Genomic DNA, 11,726 nt, shown 5'->3' on the forward strand with positions numbered 1-11,726 from the left:
GCAAGCTTACTTCGGTGGCTTGGTGCTTGGCGCAGAATCCGTGATCCTCGGTGATGGGAGGGGAGACCTCGGAGCTCTTGAATAGCACCTTCCAGGCGTCCTCGTCCTTTGTTTCAAAGAGCTGGGACAGAGTCTGGTGCTGGGCCGGGTCGAACTCCCACAGGTTGAAGGCCCGTCGTTGACACGGAAGGATCCGATGGAAGAGCATGACCTGGACTACATTAACAAGCTTAACCTTCTTGTTCACCAGGTCTCGGACACAGGTTTGGAGTCCGATCACCTCTTTCGGACTACCCCACAACAGGCCCATCTCTTTCCAAGATGTGAGCCGTGTGGGGATGCCAGATCGGAATTCGGGGGCCGCTGCCCATTCAGGGTCACGTGGCTCGGTGATATAGAACCACCCCGACTGCCACCCTTTGATGGTCTCTACGAAGGCGCCCTCAAGCCATGTAACATTGGCTATCTTGCCCACCATGGCACCTCCGCACTCCGCTTGGCGGCCGCCCACGACCTTCGGCTTGACGCTGAAGATCTTCAGCCATAGGCCAAAGTGAGGCTGGATGCGGAGGAAGGCCTCACACACGACGATAAACACCGAGATGTTGACGATGAAGTTCGGGGCCAGATCGTGGAAGTCCAGGCCATAGTAGAACATGAGCCCCTGGACAAACGGGTGAAGAGGAAAGCCCAATCCGCGGAGGAAACGGGGGAGAAACACGACCCTCTCATGGGGCCTAGGGGTGGGGATGAGTTGCCCCTCATTTGGAAGCCGGTGCGGCGATGTCGTCAGACAAGTATCCAGCCTTCCTCAACTTTTTGATTTGCCCCTCCGTGATGGAGGAGGCCATCCATCTACCTCCCGCTCTGGACATGATTGGAGAAGGGTTGAGGTGGGAAGTGCGGACTTGGGCGCTGGAGCTCGAGTGCGCAGGGATGGATAAGCAACGGAGGAAGAAGGCGTAAATGGAAAGGGTGGATCCTCATCCCCTTATATGGGCGGCCGAAACTATAAGCCCCCACCAGCCTAATAAAACTCGCTTATCTCCCAAGCGCCGTGGTTAATGGCGCGGTTGGCTTACCGACGCCCGTATTGATGAGAATCCCGGAATAAGGGGACACGATCTCTGCTTTGACAAGACGTGCCTAGGAAACCGCCTCGCTAAAACGCGCTGAGGTGGAACAGTAAAATGATTCGAATAGAGGCTTGGCCGTGGCATGATATCACGCTGCGGAATACGTCAGCAGATTAGATTTGTTCAGATATTATTCTCTCTACGGTGGTATGTGGAACTTATTTTGCAGAGCCGGACACTATCCTTGTGTTCAACATCTTCTATGAAGTATTCGGAGGAGGGACCTGCCTTGCAATGCCGAAGACACTTTGCGCGCCGGACTCGTCGTCATTGAAGCCTGGTTCAGGGGCTACTGAGGGAGTCCTGGATTAGGGGTTGTCCGGATGGCTGGACTATGACCTTTGGCCGGACTCCTGGACTATGAAGATACAAAATTTAAGACTTCGTCCCGTGTCCGGATAGGACTTTCCTTGGCGTGGAAGGCAAGCTTGGCGATATGATATGAAAATATCCTCCCATTGTAATCGACTCTGCGTAACCCTAGCCCTCTCCGGTGTCTATATAAACCAGAGAGTTTTAGTCCGTAGGACGAACAACAATCATACCATAGGCTAGCTTCTAGGGTTTAGCCTCTATGGTCTCGTGGTAGATGAACTCTTGTACTACCCATATCATCAATATTAATCAAGCAGGAGTAGGGTTTTACCTCCATCGAGAGGGCCCGAACCTGGGTAAAAACATCGTGTCCCTTGTCTCCTGTTAACATCCTCCTAGACGAACAGTTCGGGACCCCCTACTTGAGATCCGCCGGTTTTGACACCGACACTCACCGCCGTGCTTGGCCTCGCCGGCAGCTAGACGCCGGTAGGTTTGACCCAGTTGACCTAGGGTTTAACCTCCCCTGGGTCTATGATATGTGGGGCCATCCCCTGACTAACTCTTAGATTAGGATTTAATTAGTGTTAGGTTTAATTAGTATTAACTCACTTAGTTTACTAACCGAGTCACTGCCTAGTGGGCCCCACAGGTCAGGTTTGACCTGGACCGGGTCAGTTGACCTGCTGACATCACAGTGACGTAGTGCTGATGTAGTAATACATTTTCTATATTTAAAATAATTCAAAAATTCCAAAAATTAGTGTAAACTTCAAAACAATCATTGAAATTAATCTGCAACTCCAAATGCAAAGAGTTATATATAAAAAATGATCAGAAAATTTAATCTATTCATCAGTATGATTTTCATGCATGTTAGAACAACTTATGACTACTATTTAGGGAAAATGAGATAATGGCATTTTTATACTCACATATGGAGTTGAATTTGAATCTTTGATTCAAACCAAGTTCATTTAATCTGGTTGCTAGTTGCATTAGCTCAAATCACATCATATTTCCCTGTCATGATCATGCATCACACTGTGCGTTGCATTGATTGTGTTCTTCCTTGTCTGCCGATATTTGTCCCCCCTGTCGGTGTCAAAACCGGAGGATCTCGGGTAGGGGGTCCCGAACTGTGCGTCTAAGGATAATGGTAACAAGTGGTGGGGGACACGATGTTTACCAAGTTCGGGCCCTCTCTATGGAGGTAATACCCTACTTCCTGCTTGATCGGTCTTGATGATATGAGTATTACAAGAGTTGATCTACCACGAGATTGTAGAGGCTAAACCCTACAAGCTAGCCTATGATTATGATTGTTGTTGTCCTACGGACTAAACCCTCCAGTTTATATAGATATCGGAGGGGGCTAGGGTCACACAGAGTCGGTAACAGAGAAGGGAATCTACATATCCGAATTGCCAAGCTTTCCTTCAATGCAAAGGAGAGTCCCACCCGGATACGGGACGAGGTCTTCAATCTTGTATCTTCATTGTCCAACAGTTCGGCATAAGCATATAGTCCGGCTGTCCGAGGACCCCCTAATCCTGGACTCCCTCAGTAGCCCCTGAACCAGGCTTCAATGACGATTAATCCGGCACGCAGATTGTCTTTGGCATTGCAAGGCGGGTTCCTTCTCCAAATACCCCAAAGTAGATCTTGAACACAAGAATCGTGTCCGGCTCTGCAAAACAAATTCCACATACCACCGTAGAGAGTATGATATTCCATGAGTCTAATTTGCTGACAACTTTTTCCTAGTGTGACATCACGCTGCGGCCCGGTAATTATTCAAACCATTTTTCGAACCTGCCAATACACATATTGCGAGGCGGTTTTATTGGCACATCTTGTCGAAGAAGAGATCGTGTCCCCCTTATCATGGGATTCTCATCAATACGGGCGTGGGTAACCCAACCGCTCCATTAGTACGACTCCTTGGTTTAGGCAAGTTCCAAACGGCCGCGCGGAGGATGCTTGACATTCATCCTCTATATAAAGAGGTTAAGACCTGTCCTTTTCTTTCCACGCCTAATCCTTCCCTTCCCCCACCTCGAGTTCCCTCACCCAAGGTTCAGTCTAAGCGCTCTGGACCTTCAACCATGTCCGGATCCAACCCTCAAGGCCGGTGGATGGCCTCTTCCATCATAGAGGAGGACATCAAGAAGCTTAGGGAGGCTAGTAATTTGACCGCCGAAATCCTACATAGACTTCCTGTTCAAGGGCAGGTTATCCCTACTCGCCAACCAACGAGAGCATTGTATTCATCTCCCACTTCCTCCGAGGGCTAGCCTTCAGTCTTCATCCCTTTGTTGGAGGGCTCATGTTCTATTACGGGCTAGATTTTCATGATCTAGCTCCAGATTCCTTCCTTCACATCTTGATGTTCATCATTGTGTGTGAGGCCTTCCTCCGTATTACCCCACACTTCGGCTTATGGCTCAAGACCTTCAACGTGAAGCCGAAGATGATCGACGAGCGACACGCAGAGTGCGGAGGCGCTTTAATAAGCAAGGGTATTGATGCTTTATGGCCAAAGGGTTCCTTCCCGGAAGTTTCCGACCTATGGCAACGGGAGTGGTTTTATATCACAGCCCCCCGAGGTAGAAAGTGGGCGGCCTCCCCAGCCTTCCGCTCCACTCCTCCGCCACAGATCGCATCATGGGTCAACAAGGGGCTGGACTGGGGATCAGTTGATGACGTGCGGACATTGAAAAGCCGCATTCAGGATCTCATCAAAAAGGACACTAATCTTTTCAAGGTAATCCAAGTAATGTTAGTTTGTCGGGTCCTGCCATGCCAACATCGACCTCTCCGTATGTGGGAGTTCAACCCGGAAGGACCGCGAACTGTTCAGCACTTCTTCGGCGCGACGCTCAAAGGGATGTATCAATTATTCTTCAGATCATGAATAAAGAGTCTAGACACAACAGAGGATGCAGGCCTCAACTGCAACCGTCTAGACACCTAGGTAAGTAACTCCGCGACCGAACATGCTATCATTTTATTTGTCACAACATTATTATGAAAAGCCACCCTCGGCCAGGACTGGATAAGAAAGGCGGAGAGGATCAGGTGTTCGGCCCCTCTTCCCGAAGATTCACCGGATCCTGTACTAACCAGGATGCTGGCTCGCGCACCTTATTAAGTTCCATCAGGGGAGGACAAGGAGAGGAATGGGAAAGCCAAAAGCAGACTTCATGCCGGAGGTACGTTACGCATCCTAACTGGGGAAATTAGTACCCTCGTGTTGGAGGATGAACGGGGAGGAGAATCTAGCATCCCCTCTACCCCTGGGAAGAAAAGGATCGCCCCCAAAGACTTGGAAGCAGAGGTCTCCAAACAAGGGAAGAATCGTACACCAGGGGGCCCTGCCCCGGAGGGCAACATTGCCACACAGCGCCCATATGGGGGCCAGCCGCTAACCCAGCCGTAATTGAACAAAGGTGCTTAGTAAGCATACCCTGTTCTTTTTGTGAGAATAACGATCGAGACATATGTTTTGTAGTTCGACTTATAGCCTCCCTCAACAATGTTCGTCCTCGGGGGATCTTCTTCTGGAGATGATGGAGAGAGAAATGCCTCCTCCTACTTCTCCGCCTCATGAGGCAGACGACCCTGAGGTGTCGTCCCGGAGGATCTCTCTTGATCCGCAATGACCAGAAGGTAACTCTTCGACTACCCTAATTCCGGGGTTTTCAGCTCCTAGAGAGACCAACAGAAAAAGCCTCAGACTGTCCGATATACAACCTGACACATTAACGGGTCTTCTGCAGCAAGCGGCTATCTCAGAGGAACATCATACCTTAATGGGTACGGTGGTGGAGAGGATTTCATCCGCAAAAAGCGGGTTGAATGAAGCTTTTACAAGCCTGCTAAGAGGCTTTGAGGTACGCAAAGTGATATATTTTTTGATTGTACCTTACACGCAAGGTGTACTTTGTATAGATAGTAGCCCCTAAGACTCTGGTTGCCATCTGGACGAGGCGAGCAGAGGATCATAGTCTCAGGTAATGATAGTGTTGATTTTGTACGCAGGCGGCTGCAGCTCCGAGGGCTGATCGAACTGCTGAATTTGCCGAACTAAAGCGACAACTTGATGTGGCGGTTGCAGACATCATGCTTGTGAACAAGCGGCCTGACGAGGCACAGGGTATGTATATTTGGGTGGTCAGCGAATATTAATAAGAGCATGATGCTAGGATTTATTATATGCTTTGACTGTAGATGGTGCCGTCACTGTGGAGACCCTTCGAGCAGAGCTTGCCCTGGCCAAGGAGCAAGCTAGGATTGGCAATGCAGCTGCCGTGAAAGCAGCTGATGAATTAAAAGCCGAATAGGCTGCTCATCGCCAAAGTGAGGATAGAATAGCCAACATGGCTCTTGAGCTACAAAATGTTGCTAGCTGATATGAGCTTCTCGAAAGGGAAAAACAAGCAAAAATGGCTGACCTGAAAAAGGCTTTACAAGCAGCAAAGGAAACTCGACCTGAGATCAGAGCAGCTCGAGAGGTGCTCCAGCGAGACGGTGAGAACGCGGCTGGGAAGCCCTTTTTATTGCGAACCAAATTCGGCGATCCGAAGTATGTCCCTCTTGATCAGTTGTGGAGTTCTGCACACGCATACTTGGATTTGTCAAAGAGTGCGACTGATGTGATGCAGTATTTCGAAGATCGAGAAGATCATGAAACAGAAAGATTGTTCTGGTCGCAGTTCAGTACTCCATGGCGCCCGCTGTTGTTGAATGAGCAAATGGCCGAATGGGCTGAGCTCCATAGGTTATCCGTGCTTGCCATGAAGGTCGTCGTGGATCGCCTGTGGCTGAAGGAACCGAGTATGGATAGTTATTTTGGTTTGGTGCAACGATTTATTCGTGTTGTGCCGTATATCGATGTTGTCAAGCGGTCGGCGTGCATAGAGGGTTTGCAGATGGCCTTTGCCCGTGTTAAGACATACTGGGCGAAGATGGAGGCCACCGATATTGCAACCGGGGGTCCGCCCGGGGGCCAGGACTCGCCCGAGCACTATTTTGAAGAAGTCTTAGAAGGTGCTCGTTCGATAGAGGCTCAGTGCTCAAAGAATACCATGTTCGAATGATATGTATCTTGATTGTAAAAACAATGCTTTTGGTAATAAAGGCTATATTTATACTTTTGCCCGTAAAGTATTGCAGTGCCTCCTATGCGGCCGCTTATGTATATATGTATATAACCTGAAAGTTTGCAGTTGTCGGCTTCAGCCCCCTTGCATATAATGCGGGGGTGTTCGGCAAAACACGTAATCACACTTGATCCAACATCTTGGTCCGTTAAGGAGGTGGTAGCGCGGCGAATGAGGCAATCGGACTATATAGCTTTAACACTTTCACTTAACCATAGGAGTTTGACGGTGGAACTACTATATATCCCCTGGTATGTCCATGTTTATCCGAATACGGTGCGTTTACATACGTGATCGGGAAACTGGTCCTTCGTTAATGCGGAGGAATCATTAAGATTCCGCTGAGCCATCGAGTGGTTGAACAGTCTCTGGCTTTATCATGACAGTCAGTTTTCGGCTTTCTTTACCGAGGTGCTCGTCCGGATGAACCATGGCACAATCGCGGTAGTTCTCCCTGTGCCACCTTAGCTGGTAGAGCGGAACGTAAGGTAGCAAAACATGGGAGCCGGGCAAACCCAACTATTGAACAAATCATGATCTAGAGCTGATGCATATAAGGCCAAACTCGCGACGGCGAACACTGATACGTCTTTGTCGTATCTATAATTTTTGATTGTTCCATTCCAATATTATTCAACTTTCATATACTTTTGGCAACTTTTTATACTATTTTTTGGGACTAACATATTGATCAAGTGCCTAGTGCCAGTTCCTGTTTGTTGCATGTTTTATGTTTCGCAGAAACCCAATATCAAACGGAGTCCAAATGGGATAAAAAGGGACGCAGCATTATTTTGGAATATTTTTGATTTTTGGGAGGAAGTATCAACACGAAACGGTGCCCGAGGTGGCCACGAGAGTGGCCCACGCCACCACTCCAGGGGGGCGCCCCCCTATCTCGTGGGCCACCTGTAAGGCGGTTGATGCCCTCCTTTGGCCGCAAGAAAGCTAATTTTTGGAAAACGATCTGGGCGTAGGTTTCAGTCCAATCGGAGTTACGGATCTCTAGATATAAAGGAAACAGTGCTAGGGCAGAATTCCAGAGCGCAGAAAGAGAGAGATAGATCCAATCTCGGAGGGGCTCTCGCCCCTCCCACGCCATGGGAGCCAAGGACTAGAGGGGAAACCCTTCTCCCATCTAGGGAGAAGGTCAAGGAAGAATAAGAAGAAGGGGGGCTCTCTCCCCCTTGCTTCCGGCGGCGCCGGAACGCCGCCGGGGGCCATCATCATCACCGCGATATTCACCAACACCACCGTCATCTTCACCAACATCTCCATCACATTCCCCCCTCTATCTACAGCGGTCCACTCTCCTGCAACCTGCTGTACCCTCTAGTTGAACATGGTTCTTTATGCTTCATATTATTTTCCAATGATGTGTTGCCATCCTATGATGTCTGAGTAGATTTTTGTTGTCCTATTGGTGGTTGATGAATTGCTATGATTGATTTAATTTTCTTGTGGTTATGTTGCTGTCCTTTGGTGCCCATCATATGAGCGCGTGCGTGGATCACACCATAGGTTTAGTTGTATGTTGATAGGACTATGTATTAGAGGGCAAGAGTGACAGAAGCTTCAGCCTACCATAGAAATTGATGCATACGGGGTTGAAGGGGGACCAATATATCTTAATGCTATGGTTGGGTTTTACCTTAATGAACGTTAGTACTTGAGGACTGCTTTCTAATAGTTCCAATCATAAGTGCATAGAATTCCATGTCAGAGATAACATGCTAGCAATGGCCTCTCCCACATGATACTTGCTATCGGTCTAGTAAAGTAGTCAATTGCCTAGGGACACTTTCACAACTCCTACCACCACTTTTCCACACTCGCTTTATTTACTTTATTGCATCTTTATCTAAACAGCCCCTAGCTTTTATTTACGTGCTCTTTATTATCTTGCAAACCTATCCAACAACACCTGCAAAGTACTTCTAGTTTCATACTTGTTCTAGGTAAAGTGAAGGTCAAGCGTGCGTAGAGTCGTATCAGTGGCCGATAGGACTTGAGAGAGTATTTGTTCTACCTTTATCTCCTTGTTGGGTTTGACACTCTTACTTATCGAAAGAGGCTACAACTATCCCGTATACTTGCGCGTCATCAAGACCTTTTTCTGGCGCCGTTACCGGGGAGTCATAGCGTGGGGTGAATATTCTCGTGTGTGCTTGTTTTCTTTATCACTAAGTAATTTTTATTAGCTGTTCTAAGTTGTTCTCTATCTTTAGTTATGGATATGGAACACAAAATACCAAACAAATTAGGTGTACTTGCTACTCATGAATATGGGGTAACTCCTAAAACCCTCGATTCTCATTATGTGAAAGGTATTATGTACTACTTTGATAATCCCGAGAAAACCCCATTCAACTTTATAATGGGAGACACGTTGGATCAACGTGAATACTTGAGGGATTATCGCTCGACAAAAAAGGGAAACTATTATGGGATCAATTTATTATGTTGCGTTGGTATGCCCGGGATCTATGCTTGAGATATGATATTACTTGTTGCTCTAGGATGAAGGCTCCACACCTTCCCTTTTCATGCAAATTTAATGATAATGAAACCTTAGCTTCTTATGCTAATGGTATATATGATTACTATGATGTGGAACAAATAGAAGAATTTGTTGCTTTTAAGGCTGCTTATGAAATTGAATCTTTGTATGAAAAGTATGAAGCTTTTGATGATGATGGTGTTTATAGACCTGAAAATCTTGCTATACTTAGATATTTCTATGAAAATTATGAATACAATTACTATATTAATACATTTATTTAGAAAGTCTCCGCTGTCCAAGAAGATACTAATATTTTGCAGGAAGCTATGGAAGAAGAAATTGATGAAACTGTGATCTCATTTGATGAAAAAGATGATGAGGAGAGCGAAGAACAAAAGGAGGAAGAGCGGATTAGCTACCCGTGCCCACCTTCTAATGAGAGTAACTCTTCAACTCATACATTGTTTAATTCCCCTTCGTTCTTACCGAAGGATGATTGCTATGATGATTGTTATGATCCCGTTGATTCTCTTGAAATATCCCTTTTTGATGATGCTTGCTATGCTTGTGGCCAAGATGCCAATATGAATTATGCTTATGGAGATGAACTTGCTAGAGTTCCTTATGTTAAACATGAAATTGTTGCTATTGCACCCACGCATGATAGTCCTATTATCTTTTTGAATTCTCCCGACTACACTATATCAGAGAAATTTGCGCTTAGTAAGGATTATATTGATAGGTTGCCTTTTACCATTGCATATGATGATTTTGATGAATGTAATATGCATGTGCTTGCTGCTCCTACTTGCAATTATTATGAGAGAGGAACGATGTCTCCACCTCTCTATGTTTCCAACACGATAGAATTGCAAGAAACTGCTTATACTATGCATTGGCCTTTACTTTGTGTGCATGAATTGTTCTTTTATGACATGCCGATGCATAGGAAGAGAGTTAGACTTCGTTGTTGCATGATATATGTTACTTTGTGCTCACTACTAAATTACAAATCATTGTTAATTAAAATTGGCTTTGATATACCTTGGGATCCGGGTGGATTCATTACTTGAGCACTAAATGCCTAGCTTAATGGCTTTAAAGAAAGTGCTGCCAGGGAGATAACCCGGAAGTTTTAGAGAGTCATTTATTTCTGTTGAGTGCTTTCATATAGTTTAAAAACACAAAAATAAAGAGGGGAACCTAAAAACTTTTTCAAAAAGGAAAGTGAAAGTGAGAAAGACAAGCATTGTTGAAGTGGGAGAGCTCCTTGAACGTTGTTCATGCTCACGGAAACTTTGTGAATCTTGATTACATAAAATTTTCATCAAAAATAATTATCCCCTTGTATAATTCCATTGTATTATAAAAATAATGTGCCAAGGTTTGCCTTTAGGATGTTTACAATGCTTGTTGTTTGTACGGTGCAGGACAGAAACTTTGGCTGTAGTGCGCGATTTTACATTTTTAACTGGAACTTCATTTGGTTCTGATTCCTTTTGCAATGTCTTTACATGTAACTTGTTTATTTTTCCTATTTTTTGTAGAATTATTGGGGTGCCAGAAGTATGGTGTATGTTCAGATTGCTACAGACTGTTCTGTTTTTACAGATTCTGTTTTTGATGCATAGTTTGCTTGTTTTTATGAAACTATCAATTTCTGTCAGTGGATTAAGCCATGGAAAAGCTATATTACAGTAGACACAATGCAAAAACAAGATATGGATTGGTTTACTACAGTACTTAGAGTAGTGATTTGCTTTATTATACTAACGGATCTTACTGAGTTTTCTGTTGAAGTTTTGTGTGGATGAAGTGTCTAACCGAGGAGGTCTCAATATGAGGAAATGGAAGAGAGGCAAGACCTCAAGCTTGGGGATGCCCGAGGCACCCCAAGTGAATATTCAAGGAGGCTCAAGCGTCTAAGCTTGGGGATGCCCCGGAAGGCATCCCCTCTTTCTTCAACAAGTATCGGTATGTTTTCGTATTCGTTTCGTTTATGCATTATGTGGAAGTCTTGGAGCGTCTTTTGCATTTAGTTTTCACTTTTATTTTATGCACCATGCTGGTATGAGATAGTCCTTGGTTGATTTATAGAATGCTCATTGCACTTCACTTAAATCTTTTGAGTCTGGCTTTATAGAATGCTTCATGTGCTTCACTTATATCATTTGAAGTTTGGATTGCATGTTTCCCTTTACATAGAAAACCGCCATTTGTAGAATGCTCTTTTGCTTCACTTATATTTGTTAGAGTGTGGGCATATATTTTGTAGAAACAATTAAACTCTCTTGTTTCACTTATATCTATTTAGAGAGATGACAGGAATTGGTCATTCACATGGTTAGTCATAAAATCCTACATAAACTTGTGGATCACTGAATATGATATGTTTGATTCCTTGCAATAGTTTTGCGATATAAAGGTGGTGATATTAGAGTTGTGCTAGTTGAGTAATTGTGAAATTGAGAATTACTTGTGTTGAGGTTTGCAAGTCCCGTAGCATGCATGTATGGTGAACCGTTATGTAACGAAGTTGGAGCATGAGGTGCTCTTTGATTTCTTTCCTTATGAGAGGCAGTCGGGGACGAGCGATGGTCTTTTCCT

This window comes from Triticum aestivum, chromosome 3B, assembly GCF_018294505.1.
Source record: "Triticum aestivum cultivar Chinese Spring chromosome 3B, IWGSC CS RefSeq v2.1, whole genome shotgun sequence".
Classification (NCBI taxonomy): domain Eukaryota; kingdom Viridiplantae; phylum Streptophyta; class Magnoliopsida; order Poales; family Poaceae; genus Triticum; species Triticum aestivum.